Below are 18,821 nucleotides of genomic sequence, written 5' to 3'. Positions count from 1 at the left end.
TCACGAAGAAATAGATGCACATGGAAAACAATACTATTAACAGATAATCCCTTTTCCTTTTTCTAGTCTACTCTGGTCACACTGCATCATAGTGTGAAAAAACATTTGGTTGGTATACTTTTTTTGGGTTTGTTTTAGGCCTTTATCCTTTTCCTCCAGTGTTAGGTAAATCCTTGAGGACAGGGACTGTTTTGTTTGTGTCTTCTTTAAAATTTCTAGCGGTTACCACAGCGCCTGGCACAAAATTGATACTTAAAAAATTCTTGTTGAATTGAATTGATAAGATCAATTAAAAAAAATTCTCTGTTCTGTCAAGGTATATTGCATGATCTTAATACATGCATGGATAAGGTATCTTTGTGAAAAAAGAATCTTATTTTCTCAAATAAAATACTTTAAAACTATCAATATCATGGAATAAGACGTACTATTCACTATATTTCAGCCATTTTGGGGTGAGAAGTCTTCTATAGAATATCAATTGCAAATCCCTCTTTTTTCCCCTTCTCATTTTCATTTAGGTTACAAAACCCAAAATATATGTGTAGATCTTGCTTTCACAGATTTTGTGGGTAAGAAAAGGTTGGCATATAGGTTGGCAGTTTTAGAAATGATTCAATCACATTTTTAAAATTTTTTAAATTTATTTTGAATTATCAACAATCACTTCCATAAGCTCTTGAGTTTTAAATTTTTCTTCCCCTCCTTCCCCAAGATGGCACGCAATCTGATGTAGGCTATACGTATGCATTCCTATTAAACATATTTTCACATTAGTGCTGTTGTAAGTAAGAATTAGAACCAATAGGAGGGACCACCAGAAAGAGGAAACAAAACACAACAGAAGACAAAAAAATAGCAAATAGTATGCTTCGATCTGCATTCAAACTCCATACTTCTTTCTTTGGATGTGGATAGCATTTTCCATCGTGAGGCCTTTGGAGATGTCTCAGATCCTTGTATTGCTGAAAAAAGATTAAGTCTATCAATATTAGTCATTGCATAACATGGCTGTTACTGTGTACAATGGTCTCCTGGTTCTGCTGACTTCACTCAGCATCAGACCATACAAGTCTTTTCCAGTTTTTCTGAAGTCAGCCTGTTCATCATTTCTTAAAGCACAATAGTATTCCATTACATTCATATACCACAACTTGTTCAGCCATTCCACAATTGATGGGCATCCTCTCAATTTCCAATTCTTTGCCACCACAAAAAGAGCTACTATAAATATTTTTGTACATGTGGGTCCTTTTCCCATTTTTATGATCTCTTTGGGATACAGCCTTAGAAGTGCTATAGCTGGATCAGAGGGTATGCACATTTTTATAGCCCTTTGGGCATAGTTCCAAATTACTCTCCAAAATGGTTGGATCACTTCACAACTCCACCAACAATGCATTAGTGTTCCAATTTTCCCACATCTTCTCCAACATTTATCATTTTTCCTGTTTTGTCATGTTGGCCAATCTGATAGGTATATTGTGGTACCTCGGAGTTGTTTTGATTTGCATTTCTGTAATCAATAGTGATTTAGAGCATTTTTTCATGTGACTGTAGATGGCTTTAATTTCTTCATCTGAGAACTGCCTGTTCATATCCTTTGACCATTTATCAATTGCAGAATGACTTGTAGTCTTACAAATTTGATTTAATTCTCTATATATGTTAGAAATGAAGCCCTTATCAAAGAAACTGGTTGTAAAAATTCCCAATTTTCTACTTCCCTCCTAATCTTGGTTGCATTGGCTTTGTTTGTGCAAAAACTTTTCAGTTTAATGTAATCAGAGTTATCCATTTTGCATTTCATAATGTTCTCTATTTCCTTTGGTCATGAATTCTTCTGTTCTCCATAATCAGCCTTTGTATATAAATCATGAACCCATGTTGACTTTATTTTGGTATGTGGTGTGAGATTTTGGTCTATGCCTAGTTTCTGCCATACTCTCTTCCAGTTTTCCCAGCAGTTTTTGTTAAAGAGTGAGTTCTTATCCCAGAAGCTGGGGTCTTTGGGTTTATCAAATAATAAATTACTATAGTCATTGACTGCTGTGTCTTGCATACTTAACCTATTCCACTGATCCACCACTCTGTTTCTTAGCCAGTACCAAGCAGTTTCAATGATTGCTGCTTTATAATACAATTTAAGATCTGGAATGGCTAGACCACCTTCTCTTGCATTTCTTTTCATTAGTTCCCTTGATATTCTGGACCTCTTGTTATTATTTTTTCTATCTCTATAAAATAATTTTTCGGTAGTTTGATTGGTATGACACTGAATAAGTAAATTAGCTTAGGTAGAATTGTCATTTTTATTATATTAGTCAACCTACTCATGAGCAACTGATGTTTTTCCAGTTATTTAGATCTGACTTTATTTGTGTGAAAAGTGTTTTGTGATTGTGTTCATAGAGTTCCTGGGTTTATTTCAGTAGGTAGATTCCTAAGTATTTTATAATGTCTGCAGTAACTTTAAATGGAATTTCTCTTTCTATCTCTTGCTGTTGGGCTTTGTTTGGTAATATATAGAAATGATGATGATTTATGTGGGTTTATTTTATAGCCTGCAACTTTGCTAAAGTTGTTTATTATTTCAAGTAGTTTTTTGCTTGATTCTCTAGGATTATCTAAGTATATCATCATGTCATCTGCAAAGAGTGATAGCTTTGTTTCTTCTTTGCCTATTCTAATACCTTCAATTTCTTTTTCTTCTCTTATTGCTGAAGCTAACATTTCCAGTACAATATTGAAAAACAGTGGTGATGATGGACATCCTTGTTGCACCCCTGATCTTACTGGAAATGCTTCTAGCTTGCCCGCATTACATATGATGCTTGCTTACTGAAGGTTTTAGGTCAAACTCATTTTTTTCTGTAGCCATGATCCGCTTGCCTCCCCCCCACATTTGTTCAGTATCTTTGCCTCTTTTGGATATCTTGAAAATTGATCTGTTGGTGTTTTTGAAACTCTGTAATTTCTAGCATGGATTTTTAAAAATGTGTACCTGGTCTGTTCCAGCTGTACTTTCTAGGTTGGTTTTCTTTATCACAATTTCTACTTCAAGTAAAAGATGTCAGAGTTTGAATGGAGTGGTCCCAGTGTCATTAATTTAGACAAACACTGGTAGATTTGTAATTTTTTCTGGTTGTTCCATTGCTTCCACTTCCTCCATGGGTAGAATTTTTTTGAATAGTCTGGCATAATTAATTGGGTCTCACACCAGGCTTTTGCAAGCACTGCTCTTCACTTTTTTAATAAGGTGAAAATGCCAGTGTCTACTATCTTCTGCTGTTGTGTTTTATAAATAAAAGTATATCGCACATCAATCTTCCCTTTGTCTTCTGTCCCTTGGCTTGGTACAGAAATCAGGTATTTGCAAGTTGAGACAGTTTTCGAGTCCTTCTGGTCTCCTTGTTGTGGTCATTCTTTAGCATTCTAAGGAATGGTGATGTTCCATGTTGATGTCTTATCCATTTCCCACTTTTCAGGAACACGACTGTGTACCTTTACAAGTTGCCTCCCCCTATAGAATAGAAGCTTCTTGAAAGCTGGGGCAGTTTCCTTTGACTTTGAATTCTCCTCTTCCTAAGGCACTGCCTGGCGTGTAATTGGCACTTAATAAATGTGTGATGATTGCTCCCATAACCCCCTGGCACTCTATATATAGTTTGGATTAAATAAAGCTTTTAGAGGCAGCCTCAAAACTGTCTTTTTTTTTTAAGGCAATTGGGGTTAAGTGACTTGCCCAGGGTCACACAGCTAGTTTCAAGTATTTGGTCTGAGGCCAGATTTGAACTCGGGTCCTCCTGACTTCAGGGCCGGTGCTCTATCCATTGTGCCACCTAGCTGTCCCCAAAACTCTGTCTTTAGAAATAAGATTTACTCAGGTCTGACTAGGATCGCTTGATGATCCAAGCAAGGAATTAGACTAGATCAAGGAATGTAGCAGTTAAGTGCTTAGTACACAGTGGGCTAATATTGTTGCCATTATGTATCATTTGTTATACCCCATAAAGTGTTGTGCTAGGTGCTATAAAGCAAACTAAGCAAATATAGTCTTTGCCCTGTGGAGCTTATAGTGTTCAACCTCATGAATAATCTCTGCTTTTCTCAATAAATATGAAATAAAAAGAGCTGAATTACTTATTTGCTTGCTTTTTAGTTTGTCCTGTCATTCATCAAAGATTTTTTAAATTTCTGTTTCAGTCATTGCACTGGGCACTATGGGATTATAAAGGAAATGGATGGTAAGCTCCTACCGTAGGGATCTTATAGTATAGAAAGTGATAGAAGAAATAAACATAAGTAATAATACTGCAAACTGTGATTGTTTGTATGTGATGAAACGTACACATGTTTTCTGTATTATTTGTTTGGGAGGGGAAGGCAAGGGGACAGAGAGAGAGAAGAAAGTGTGTGTGTGTGTGTGTGTGTGTGTGTGTGTGTGTGTGTGTGTGTGTGTGTTAAAACAGCAGAAGATGGTGGGCTTACTTTCACTAAAGGAATTTTTATGGTTTGACTCCTTCACCTGTTAATTGTGTCACTTGTCAATCTCTAATCACTCTAGAATGTGTTTTTTGTTTCATTTTGGTCTTGTGATTTCATCTTTGTCAAGCAACTTCCTCTGTAGAAACTCTCTCCACTGTGAAATCTATAACTTATGTTAAATCTTCTGAACTTAGAATTTACTTCCTGACTAAAACAGTTTAGTTCAGTTTTGAGGCTGCCTCTTGAAGCATTATTTAACCGAAAATATACCTGGGGAGCAGGGAGCTATAGGATCAATCATCAGACATTTATTAAGTGTCTATTGTATGCCAGGCACTGCCCTAGCAAGTGGGAATTCAAAGACAAAGGAAACTGCCTGTGTTTACAAGAAGCTTGCATTCCATAGGAGGAGGCAACATATAAATATAAGTATATATGAAATATGTTCAAAAGAAATGCACAATAATTTTTGGGTCATGGTAGTGGCAGTGATACGAAGTTTAGATGAGGTACAATCCCTTTCCTCATAAAATTTATATTCTTTTATCAGGGATTCCTAACCTGGAGTTCATAAACTTGGTTTTTGGGGTTGTTTAAGTATTTTGATAAATTCATTTCAAATAATTGCTTTATTTTATAATCCTATATATTTCATGCTGTGCATTTAAAAACAATTTTTTTTCCTGAGAATGGTTTTTCATAGGCTTCCCTAGACTGCCGTAAGGGTCAGTGACACACACAAAATATTAAGAACCCTCATCTAATTGTTATGGCTATATAGGGTTTATGGGCTGGCTGACCACTATTAATGTAGGGAAACTAATTCTAAGTTTTGAACAACTGTGTTGTAAACAAAACACTGGCTTTGGAGTTAGGGGACCTGGGTTCAAATCCTGTCTTCATTACTTATTACCTCTGTAATCTTGGGCTTTCATTTAATCTCTCTGGGCCTCAGTGTTCCCACCTGTAAAATGAAGAGGTTGTAATAGATGGCCTCTAAGGTTGCTTCCAACTCTGAATCTCTGATTGTATTTTTTATGTCCTAAGGTGGAACACATCTTATTGCCAAATACACCAATAAAAGTATTTGCTGATTTGGATGTGGAGGGAATGAATTAGAGAGAATTACAATAACAAGAGAATGGGAAGAACAACAGTCAAACTCCTAGGATCTTTTAGGCAAAATTTTAGGTTGGACTTTTAGGTTGAACTGGATGGCATTTGAGTCCATTTGCAACTAGAGACTTAGGATCCTGTGATTAGTTAATGAAAGTTAAAGGAGGGCAGCTAGTTGGCACAGTGGATAGAGCTCCAGCCTTGGACCTCAGACATTTGAAACTTATTCTTTGTGACCCTGGGCAAGTTACTTAACCTCTATCACCTCACAAAAAGCCAAAAAAAAAAGTTAAAGGAAATCTGTGGGAACCTCGGTAGTATGGGAGCAGAGTGGCTGGAAATAGAGACAGATAAAAGCATTTTTGAGTAGTTTTTTTAAATTTTTTAAACAAAAGTTGATGATCTTGACATATTTAAAGATTTGACCTAAGAACAGACTCTGCTGTTTTGGAAAGTTGCTTCAGAGTGTCTCGTGGAACACAGGGTTTACATATTTGCCAAGATAGCTTTTATGGTGTCTTTTCAGGTTGGCATTTTCTTAACTGAACAGAAAAGCAAATTGTTAGATGTTTTCTACATGAATGCCTAGAAGTTTTACTAGTCTATATACTGGCAGCCTTTGTTGAGTTGTGCCTTAGGCCAAAATTACTGAAGCCAATTCCTCTTGGATTTTCTCCTCCTAATGACTATTCTTTGATAATTTCCATAGATGAGTGTTCCATAGTAACAGAACAGTAATTTCCTTTTATAGTTTTGTCTCAATTATATTTTCTAGTTTGGTTGCCTGTGTTTTTGTGCATTTTTTCCATGCTAGAGTTTATGACCTGTATGTTTCTATGGTTTTTCACAAAGTTCAGGGATCATGTCTCCCCTGTCACTGATGTTTCCAGAATAGTTTTTAATGTACAAAGATTGAAGGGAGGAACGGAATGCAGCTGAGTCAGCATTCCTTACCATTCTCTACTAGTCTACAACTCTAGTCATAAAGGTAGGAAAACTAGGAGTCATCTTCACTTCCTCATTCCCTCATCTCTCATCCAGTCAGTTGCCAAATCTTTTTGATTTTACCTCCATGGGATTTCTTGCATAATCTCACTCTCTCTACTCACAGAGCATTTTCCTTTCAGCATTCCCCACTTCATGGCTAGACTAATGTCTCTTAATTTGTCCACCTGCTTTAAGTGTCTCTTCTCTCCAATCGATCCACTGCACAGCTGCCAAAGTAATGTTCCAAAATAACATGTTCACTGAACACCAAAGTAGAATCAAATACAAAATTCTCTGTTTGGTTTTTGATGCCCTTCAAAACCTGGATCCAACCTCTTTAGGGTTATTAATCATTACTCCTCTTATGCTCTAGTCCAGTCACACTGACCTTTTTGCCATTCCTTATAATCAGTCTCTTGTGTCTGAGCCTTTGCATTGCTTCTTCCCAATTTTTGGAATGCACACCGTCATCATCCATGCCTCTGAGAATTTCTATTTTCTTCAGAGTTTTAATCAAGCAACCTTTCCTACGTGAAGTTTTTCTTCATCCCTGCAGGAACTAATGTCTCCCTCTCCACCTCCTCAAAAGGGGGAAATTACTTTGTATATATTTTGAATATACTTATAGATTCATATTGTCTCTCCCTATGAAGTGTAAGTTTCTTGTGGGTAAAGACTATTTGTATTTGTAGCATTTTTTAGTGGTAGTGCTTAGCGTGTAATAAGGGTTTGATAAATGCTAATTAATTTGATGATTGATTGTTCCATAGACCTAATAATTCCTTGTTGATTATGACGACTTGAAATTTTTAGTAACAGAATGAAAAAGTTCTAGTGCTTAGGTATTCTAACTTTATCAACAAATTTGAATCTGACTGATAGAGTAAAAGAAGGTTCTTGTGACCAAGATTTATAAGAAATGACAAATTGATTCTATTATCAATGAAAATGTGACACAGCAGCAGAAATGTTGTTAATTTTATTGGTGACCATTGATAAAGAATCAAGGGGAAAAGTAGCATTATACTTGGTAGTCTTACTCGTTGTAAGACATTTCTGATCTGCACAAGGTATGCTTTTTGTTTGGTCCCAGATCATTGGTTTAGTAAGCTTGGGTGCATGTAGAATCTAGTAAAACTTAATGGCTATTTTTGTAACAAAAGAAGTTTTAAAAATAATTAAACTAATTTAAAATTTTTCATTAATTAAAAACATTCTGTCATTATCTTTTAATCATTTAAGTAGTGTAAAGAAAGGCTCCGAAATCAGAAAATTATATACTACTTTATCGAATCAAAAAAGTGCTTTGATTTTATCTTAACTCCTAATGGATCTTTGCTAGCTTATGCTTAGTAGGTAAATATTTTGTTACAGGACTGTACAAGCTGGGTCAATCTTCTTGGTGTGGCAGAAAAAGTATCATGCTTGCACAGAAATAGATGCTTGATAAATAGTGACAGAATGAATTATTTAAGAATGGAAAAGTTTGGGTGTTGGCTCTGTAGTTATTTCACTTCCCTATGTCTCAGTTTCATCATCATGTATGCTATAAGATGAACTGGATGATCTCCAAGGACCTACCATCTTAATTCTCTGAAATAAAATATAAAAGTCCATGATTTAAGTTTTCAGAATTGCTTCCCACTTTTCCAATGTGGCAGAAATTTACATGGCATTTAAAAAAATATAGAAAGAATTGTACAAATGAGCATCATATTGCTAATCGAGGTAAATTAAATCTGAATATGAATTTATTGCATTAATGATGATAAGTGTGCAATATGGATTTTATATTTGAGCTTCAACACTAGAATAAATTTAAACAAGCTGGTATTGGATTGCATGTGATTTAATCACTTTGTTTCCTTGATTGGGGTAAAAAAACCCTCTAGAATCACTTATAAGATTGTAAGGTGAGACAGCCCTCCAAATGACAAAATCATGATTGTTTTGTCTGTGAGGTTTAATTTATTAAAATTTAATTTGCTCATGTGCTTTGCTCCAATAGCACTGTGCTGGCAAATGGCTATAATTAGATTACCAGGCTGCTAAGCAGTGGTGACAGTATCTGAGCCTCAGAGAGCATGTGCTAGATTCTACATGTGCCTTTTTCCCATTGGCTGTTGACATTGCTGCTTGCCAGTTTGATAGGTTTCCACAGTAATCTTTATGCTGCATTAGAGACATAGATACAGAGGTACTGTACTGTGTTCTTGCAACGTTAGAGGTGCTTAGCTTGTAGCATAAAAGAAAGAGAAAGCCACTGATGGAAGAAAGGCATTGGTCTTTGTTGTAAAACATCACTAGTGAACGGCTGCTAGCAGCAAGCAGGGTCAGTGGAGGAGTTTCAGTTCATGGTAATTACTTTCGGTCTTTATCTATGCCATAAAGCACAGCCGTGCATGAAATGAATACTGTTAATCATGTCATCTGTTTAATTTGATCTTGCTTTTGTTAATAGCATGTGTAGTACAGCTTCTAATACTAAACATGTTGCCCTGAAAAAATTACTTGAGAAAATATCGAATGTATGCATGTGGGAGCATTGTTTTTACATGAATTCTAGGGTGCATGTGCATGTGAGGAATTCTTATTGGTCCTCTTTTGTTTTGGTAATCCTAGTAATTTCATGGATTCAGGTATCTTTGCTGCTTCATGTCTATCCCTGGTTGCTTCTGTTTATATTGAGGTAAGATTGTTCTGAATAACGAGGGGTCAGGGGAAATTTTGTGAAATGTATTCTAATGAGACATAGGGCAGTAACTATCCTAAGAGACTGAAGAACGGGAAGTAATGTGTTGTTGTTATTTTTTCAGAGATGCTCTCAGCCTTCATTTTGGATGGTTTCTTTGTTTCACCTTTCTGTATTTTCCATTAAGAGGCTGTTTTAAAAAATTAAGTAGTAAGTTATTGCATATCCCAGTCTATGGGAGAAAAGGTTCATTGTGTAATTATTTCCAAGAGACAAATTTTGGCTCATGGGCTTGTTTTGGTATGGGCAAGCATTGCCTTTAGAGTTGGAATGAGAGATTAGGAAGGTGGGGTTCCTCTCACTCACTTTGAATATTGTTTCAAACATTTTCTGTACAGTTTTTATTGAACGTATTGTTGCATTCCAGTTCTTGTTCTTAGACTACATTTTTAAATGGCCTTAACTCTTAGTTTAGAAATGGCATATTTAAAGGCATTTGTATTTAATAGACAAGATTGAGGGTGGGGGGAGAAGAGACAATTGATAAAATGTATATTTACCTGAAACTATATCTTCCCTACATATTTGCCAGTTTTATATAAAAAAACAGATTACAGCTACAGCTGGCTGTCACAACTTAAAATTGATGCCCTTGTCTGTATCAGACTGTGGAGTCCACAGAAACTTGTGTCTTGAGTCACCAGTCATTCAGCTGGCTGTCTGCCACCATGCGTCTGGTAACAGTGAAAAGCTTTGCTAAAATCCAAAAGGTATAAGGAAATGTTTCTTTTTCTTCCTTTTTTCTGCAGAGACAAAATAGTTTAGCAGGCCATCTTTTAAATTAATTGCTTATTAAATAGCTGACTTCACTTTAAAAATATATACTTTCAGAAATAGTGTTTCTTTTGCTGTATTTAAAAGCTCCATGCTAACATTCTCTGTTTCCTTCCCTCCTTAAACATTCATTTCTTTCAAAGTCCACATTTAAGTCTAATAGATTATTTACTTGTCAGTTTTATTTTTCATAAATAACACATTTGAGAAAAAAGATCTTGGAAAGAATAAGTTTCACTGAAAATTACCACAATTGAATATTTTATATGACCTTAAATTTGTATTCTTTTTAGTTTCAACATGCCAGGTGTGATCAATGTAAAAATTAGAACTGTAACTCTAATAATGGCACTTGGTTAACATTTCAGCATAATTGATTAAAATGCTGTGCTTTGCTGTGATTTAACAAGATTACATGGCTGCATCAATGATGGCAGCAGAATTTGTGATGATAGTTTACTGCCCTGTGTTTGTACGTTTTGTGTCTTTTGTTCTTTCCATGAAATGCTTTACTCCTTTGTACTTGGCTGGCAAACTTTCTGTGTATCAACAGTTAGGAATGGGCAGTGATGATGAGAACAGCATGTAGGCACCCCAGTCATCTTTCTCTATTTCCTTTGTCTTCTGAAATACCTACTAAATCATTCGGGCTCTTCTAATGACTATAAGAAGTAGCCTGGTTTAAAAGAAAATTGCCAATGATTTTCCCCCCCTGCCGAACAGTATCAAATCTAAGCTTAAAATGTGTGCATTACTTAGATTATTCAAAAGCAGATTTCGCTGCTTTTGAAGCATGTCAGTATTGAGCTATGTATGGGGAGCTTGAGATCTCCAAATCAGTTACTAATTGATATGGGAATTCCCATTAATTATATTTAGGGTATTTTTCCATGTCATGAAGTTTTATATGGTTTAAAAATGTAAAATTGAGTTCAGATTGTGGTGATTTCATAGTATAATGCACAGTACTATCTTTTAAAACTAATTGTCACTAGTCAAACATTGTCTCTCTGTAAAGTAACAAAGATGTACATCGTGGTTACTCTTATATTAAAAAGGATTAGAAATATGATGTATACATTATATTTTTTCTTTGCTGATTTTTTTTGCATTTCATAGTAGTATAGAAAATAAACCTCTTGCACATGCTGAATTGTTTATGCTTCAGTGTTGATGCAAGATAAAAGTGTATTTGTAAAACAAAATGTTCTGAGCAAATATAACAATATTACTAGGCATCAGTATATAATACAATGTATATTAAACTCAAAGGAGATGAGAAAGATTGAGTAATAAATAGTATAATTTTGTTTATTCAGAACTAATTGAATGACTAGACATTAATGAGTTGATAGCAACTTGGAGGGAGATGTCTAGTAGAGTGTCCTCAGGGATCTGTCCATGGTCCTGTGCTATTCAGAATTTTTAGTAGTGACAGATGAAGGCATAGATGATTTAAAAAAAAGCTGGTAAAGAACTAACATGTTGGATAAACGAAGTCAAGATGCAAAAAGATCTTGATAAGCCTTTGTGATTGGCTGAATAATAACATAAAAGTTAATTAGAATAATAACATAAAAGTTAATTAGTAATAAATTTAAAGTTCTGTGTTTGAGTTAACTTAAATTTTGCAAGCACTAGACAAGTTGGGGGGGAGGGGGTAGATACAGTGGGTAGAAGTTAGTCTAAAAAAGAACAGAGAGTTGGTCAACTACAAGCTCAAAAACAGATATGACAGGTATAAAAGCTAATTTGATCTTAGACTATTTTTAAAAAAAGCAGATCCAAGTTCAAATCCAGTCTAAGCTACTTACTAGCTGTGTGAGCTTGGGCAAGTCACTTAAATTTTGTCTGTCTCAGTTTTTTCCTTTTTTTCTTTTCTTTTCTTTTCTTTTCTTTTCTTTTCTTTTCTTTCTTTTTTTTTTGGTGAGGCAATTGGGTTAAGTGACTTGCCCAGGGTCACACAGCTAGTAAGTGTCAAGTGTCTAAGGCCAGATTTGAACTCAGGTCCTCCTGACTCCAAGGCCAGAGCTCTATCCACTGTTCCACCTAACTGCCCCTGTCTCAGTTTCTAAATTTGTAAAATGGGAATAATAATAACACATTGTTCCCAGGGTTGTTGTGAGATACTTGTAAAACTCTTTACAAACCTTAAAGTATTATATAGATGCTAACTATTATATTTTTTTGCTGTTATTCTTCTTGTTTCTTATCAATTCTACCTCCTCCACATCTCTAACATCTACCAGGGGTGGGGAACCTGGAGCCTCACGCCCATGTGTGGCACTGCAGGTTCTCAAGTGCAGCCCTTTAACTGAATCCAAACTTCACAGAACAAATACCATTCATAAAATGATTTCTCCTATAAAACTTGGACACAGTCAAAAGGCCGCATCTGAGGACCTAGAAGGCCACAGGTTCTCCACCCCAATATCCCTTTTAGTCTGCTCCTACAACCATCACCCTAAATGAGTTCTTCATCGCCTTTCAACTGGCCAGCTATAATAACCTTATAATTGGTCTTCCCAGATCAGTCTCTCCCCTCTCAAATCCTAAAATTCCAAGTGTGACCATATCACTTCTATTCAAGAAGCTTCACTGGTTCCCCACTGCCTTTAATGGACAAACTTTGGAATTCCCCATTTAGTACTTAAAGGCCTTGCCAAACGGCTTTATTCTTTCATTCTGATTACTCATCCCTCCCCTTTATGTATGCTATAACTCCAGCAAGACTGGTCTGCTTGCTCTTCCCTGTAAACAACATTTCATCTCCTGCCTCTCTGTGAGGCTTTCCATAGGTTGACCCTCATGCCTGGAATGCTTTCCCTTCTCTCCACACCCTCTTAGGTCCTTGTTTCATTCAGTAACTTTCAAAGTTCAAGTGCCACCCTCTTCAAGAGACCCTTCAGGAATCCTACAGTGCCTCCTCTTCCCCATAATTGTTTATCTCTCTCTGTCCATCTCTCTCTCTCTCTCTCTCTCTCTCTCTCTCTCTCTCTCTCTCTCTCTCTTCTTCTTCTCTCTCTCCTCTCTCTCCTCTCTCTCTCTTCTCTCTCTCCTCTCTCTCTCTCCTCTCTTCTCTTCTTCCTCTCTCTCTCTCTCTCTCTCTCTCTCTCTCTCTCTCTCTCTCTCCAAATATGTATGTATGTATGTATATATAATGTATTTATACTTGCAAATATGTTGTATCTTTCCAGGAGAATATAAGCTCCTTGAAAGAAGTTAGGAAGAGACAGTCTTGCTTTGGTATATGCCTCTATCCCTAATACTTACATGGTATCTATAGTTGGTGCTTAATAAATGTTTTTCAAATGATTTGTGTACTTGATGCATTGATTTTGGTCCAACAAAATCTTGAAAATTGTATGTTTTCTTACACATAATAATATCTGATTTTTATGTAGCACTTTTAGGTTTACAAAGCACTTTACATATATTTCGTCAAAACCACCTCATGAGTTAAAGTTCTCCAGCTATTATCTCTATTTTACAGATGAAGAAATGGAAGCTGTGAGAAGTTAAACTTGTTCCAGGTGGGATGTGAGCCCTGGTATCTCTTGACTCCAGCATGCTGTATCCTATCCATGATTTCCTGCTGCTTCTGTATTTAAAGCAAATTTGCTTGTGCAAATTCTTCCCAGGACACAGTGAATAAGGATAATTTTAGTTCTGATAGAGTCAAATTAAAAAGAAGGTGGTACATGGAAATTGTAGATATTTTGTTATCTATCAGCTGAGATGTATCTCTGGCAAGGGAACACAAAACATTTTTAAAAATATTTATTGCATCAAAGATGTTTCCTTGTTTGAAACCACTGAAGTTTCCTGGAATTAACATTTAAATTTTGGTTCTATATTTGATTTTTAAAATGTACTGTTTTATGGCTTCTCATTAAAAGTCCAATAAGACTTGGGAAATCAGTAGCAAGATTGTAACAGTACAATCAAACTTTGATTAAAATGCTGTGTTTTGGGGCAGCTAGGTGGCACAGTGGATAGAGCACCGGCCCTGAAGTCAGGAGGACCTGAGTTCAAATCTGGCCTCAGACCCAATACTTGACACTTACTAGCTGTGTGACCATGGGCAAGTCACTTAACCCCAGTTGCCTAAAAAGCCCCCCCCAAAAAAAGATGCTGTGTTTTGTTAGCTATTAAATGAATTTAGATGTACTTAAAACTACCAAATTTAAAGTAGCAGTTAATTTTAGAACTAATACATGGGTTTGGTCTGGAATATGCTAACGCTGAAAGATCTCATATTAAAAAATAGAGAATCATACAGTATTTTATTGTGGGATATGCACTATTAGTTTCTGTGATATGTTATAGTCAAATAATGCAAAGAAATTAGTATCATTCCAGACTTCTGACATGATACAGACTCGATGGTCATAAAAAATTAGAGAGGTAACTGTGTAGGCAAAAAGACACTGTACTTGGATTCAGGGGACCTTGATTAATCTCATATCCAAAACTTATGTCCTGATTGGCTGTGGCCAATTCAATTTTTCTGAACCTCAGTTTCCTCAGGAAGTAAAATGAGCATAATCCTTGTGCCCGCGGTGTTGTTGTGAGGAGATCAGACTAGCAACTTGCTGGTTATTACCTAGATGTCCTTCTGCTACTTCATATTCAACATGTCTCTTATAGAGTTTATCATATTCCACTCTGCCCTGCCTCCTTCCAAACTTAACTATTTCTGTTAAGGTTGTCCTTGTTACCCAAGTTTGTAATTCCAAATGTTTTACTCTTCATTTTTCCTTGCATTCCCCTTCCTCCCACCTTCCAATCCTGTCATTTGCTAACTTCATGAATTTAACTTCCCAAACATCCACATTTGTCTCCTTTTCCTATGACTAGCACCTAATTTGGTCCTTTATTGGCCACAGCATTAAAGATGGTTAGATCAGGATGGTAACCAAGGGATTATCTAACCCAGGGTTTCTTAACCCTTTCTGTACCATGAACCCTTTTGGGCATTCCAGTGAAGTCTGCAGATAGCTTCTCAGAATGTTTTAAAATTCATAAAACAAATTACATATAAAATGATTTTACATACATGTGTATAATTATGAACATACATTTATGTAAAATCATTTCATATGTACATATTTGTGTCTAATGGTAGCTATCTGTGGGGGTAAGAAGAAAGGAAAAAGAAATTTACATGGTAACTTTATTCTATATTTAGAATAGCAAGGTGTATATAATAGATTTGCAATTTCATGTGCAACCATCTTTTTTTATTACTGTACTGTATTATGGAAATACTTGTTTTATTCCATCAATTAAAAGTAAAAGATAAAATATATAGGATTACATAGGAAATCAGTATCGAAATACAGTTGTAAAAATGTTTTCTTAAAGTTCTCAGACCCCAGATTAAGAATCCCTGAAGCAGATAATTTTGTTTTACTAATAAGCAAACTGAGGCTCAAAATGGTTATATAAATTGCCTAAGACCTTATAGTTTTAGCAAACAGCAGAACTAGCATTTGAACCCAGCTTCTTAAAGTCAAATCTAATGTTGTTTCCATTATATTCCTGTCAATCTCTCATACAAATGCAACAAAATATCCTTTCTAAAGCAAGGATCTGAGCTTGTCATTATTTGCTAAAAAACAAAACAAAACAAGACTATAGTGACTCCCTTTTACCACTAGATATAATGTAAGTCATGAAGATGCCACAGTCTTGCTCCATCGAACCTTTCCAGCTGTTACTTTATATCGCTCATCTTCAAACATTGCATTCCATCCAAACTATTCCACAGACTCTTACTTTTCTTGACATTACATCTCTTCCTCCAGGATTTAGGGCATTATGTTCTTAGATTACTGAGAGTTTAATGATTTGCCCAAAGTCACACAGCTAGAATATGTGGATGATTGTGAACCCCAGTTCTCCCTTATTCATTGTCAGCACTCAGCCTATCAAATTCCTTGTGTTTATTTGTATACATCTTACTTCCTCTCTTGGGCAGGCATTGTTTCATTTATGTCTTATGTCATTTATGTCCTATACAGGACCTAGCATTGTCAGTGCTTTGCACATAGTAGGCACATAGTAAATATTTATCTAATTCAATTGAAATAATTTGTATGTATTAAATACAAATGTGAGTTATTGTTATATAAAAGTTATTGTGAGTTATTGTTGTATAAAAGGTGAAATTTTAAATCTTACTTTCCTGCTGACCTTAATTATATCATCAGAGAATTTTAGAACTGTCAGGTAGATAGACCCCCTGCCACTTCCCCCAGTATTTTTTTTATGTGATTGAGGAAGCTCCAAAGAGATTGTTTGACTTTGCAACAGAAAGAAATTTTATATACCTACTGTATTTTGCCCCATATATTGTATCTAAGGTTAGTGATAATAACAATAATAATATAATATTATTGTAGGTTAGTGATGCTAATGATAATTTTGTAATGTTATTAATAGGTTAGTGATAATAATTATAATATAGCTAATATTTATATAGTGCTTTAAGGTTTGTAGAATGCTTTACAAACATCTCACTGTTTCCTTACAATAGTCCTGGGAGGTAGTTGCTATTATTATCCCCATTTTACAGATGAGGAACTGAGACATACAGGGGTTTTGTGATTTAGTGTGCTAAACTGCATTTGAACTCAGGTCACCCTAATTCCAGATTATACCTTCTGTTGTGCCACTTGGCTGCCTTATATAGAGATACAAATTTTGTTGCATTCCTACCCCTCTCCCCCACATTGAGCTACTGTGATTTAATTACTTAGTTGCACTGAAATGTTTTTCACGAAATCATAAAGGATAGTAATAATTATTAGAAATCCCAGAGTTTGTTTTTTTAATTTTCTTTTTAAAAGTAGCCAAGGGTATCCTAGTCATTAAGAGAGTTATACTGTCTAGTGAGCACTACAATAGCGCCGTAATGAGCCATTGCTGTCTGTTAATGCTCTCATTAAGTGAGCATTGTGCTGTCATGTGGATGGGAAGCCAGAGTAACAAACCCTGACTTATCTGTTAATTGTAGGTCAGTTATAAAGATGTGCACCTGAACTGGTAGTTTTGAATTGTAATGCAGAAGTGTTATACCTAATTTGAAAACTACCAGATGCTTATCTATTCTAGCTGCGTGAGTTGAAACCAGCTACTGATAAAGTGGAAAAAGTATTATTTGTGTTGTTTGCCACTTCTGTTTAGTTTTTAATCTTTGTTTGGGGAAAAAATATTACTCTAAACTAGTGGCCACCTTCAGCCCCATTGTTAATATGTGAAACCCAAACCTTTTTTTTTTCATTCTTCAAATGCATATCTCACGTTTGACTTCCTGCTCCACTCCTACCCCCTTTTAAAATCTTAACCAAATTGTTCAATTCCATTTAACAAGATCAAGAGTAACTGACCAAGTCTGACTATGCATGTAATATTTCACATTCATACTTCTCCCATTTAAGGAGGACGGGTAAGACGCATTTTCTCAGATCTTCTCCTGGGTCTATCTTGGTCTATATGCTTATACAACATTCAGTTTGGGGATATTTCTGGTTTTGTTTGTTTTTTCCATTTACATTGTTGCAGACATTATCTTTTCTCACCCTGTTCTATGTATTTCATGCTCTAATTCTTAAAAATCTTATGCTTCCCAGGCCTTGTTACCTTGCCCTATCCCTGCCACCCAAAACATATAGATAGTCCTGCTTAAATGCTCACATGGCTTCAATGAGATTGGATTCACCAGCTCTATTCCTTCTCATGAGTAAGACAACCACTAGGCCCTACCCATCTTCCCTTCCACTTCCTCTTCAGGCTTACCATCTGCCCTGCCTCTCTGCCCTTTAGACCTCACCCCCTACTTCACCCCCCTCCCGCATAAAGATCAAGTGATCAGCTCATAATTACCTGCTAAAAAAATGTAGTGACTCTCTTTTGCCACTAGGATATAATGGTAAATCGTGAAGGTGCTGTAGTCTTGCCCCATTGCTGCCCTATTGCTGAGCAATCATTCAGATTTCCAAGCCTTTACATATGCCCTACAGCTGAATTTTCTTTTATGTATTGTCTCCCCCAGTTAGAGAGTGGGAGCTCCTTGAGAGAAGGGATGGCCTTTATTGTTTGTTTGTTTGTTTTTTGTTCCTTTCTCTTTGGGTCCTTGGGAGTGCCTAGCACATAGTGTTTGGTACATGGTAAACACTTAATGTTTTTCATTCATTCCCTGAATTCTTCATATTTGGCCTCACGTATTACCAAATTACTAAGTACTACAGTTTGTTTAGTTATTCTGTAGTCAGTGGGCATCTACTTTGTTTCCATTTCTCCGCTAATACAAACAGGGCTACTATAAATATAGTAGTGTATGTGGAGGCTCATGGATCTCCATGACATATATTCCTAGCAGTAGAACCTTTGGTCAGTGGATGTGGACGTTTTAACGACTTTCTTAGCATGATTCCAAATTGATTTTCAGAATGGTTAGACTAATTCACAGTTTCAACAGTGAAAAAGTATGCTCAAGGTTTTGTTTTGGTTTGGGGTTTTTCTTTGTTGCTGTTTTTTTTTATCATTCCTCCATTATTGACTAGTTTCATCATTTATAATCTTTGCCAATTTTCTGAGCATGAGATGAAACTTTAGATTTGTTTTTATTTGGATTTCACTTAGGAGTGATTGATAGCAAATTTCCATATGGCTGTTTATTGTTTGCAATTGTTTTGAG

General features: G+C 35.8%; 1 protein-coding gene across 3 annotated transcripts in view; it reads left to right on the top strand.

Moving 5' to 3' along the window:
- The window catches only part of FAM110B (family with sequence similarity 110 member B), a 193,553-nt gene that overhangs the window by 87,978 nt on the left and 86,754 nt on the right, over nt 1-18,821 (top strand). Inside the window, exon 1 of one of the 3 annotated variants that reach the window (XM_021005948.2) lies at nt 8,773-8,948. The exons of the other annotated variants lie outside the window; for them this stretch is intronic. The gene's annotated coding sequence lies outside the window, so the exon portion shown is untranslated. Of the gene's footprint in view, nt 1-8,772; nt 8,949-18,821 lie in introns of those variants that run through there. 3 annotated transcript variants of the gene reach the window in all.

This window comes from Phascolarctos cinereus, unplaced genomic scaffold, assembly GCF_003287225.1.
Source record: "Phascolarctos cinereus isolate Bilbo 61053 unplaced genomic scaffold, phaCin_HiC Scaffold_4;HRSCAF=312, whole genome shotgun sequence".
NCBI lineage: Eukaryota > Metazoa > Chordata > Mammalia > Diprotodontia > Phascolarctidae > Phascolarctos > Phascolarctos cinereus.
This window is presented reverse-complemented; position numbering and strand designations above follow the sequence as displayed.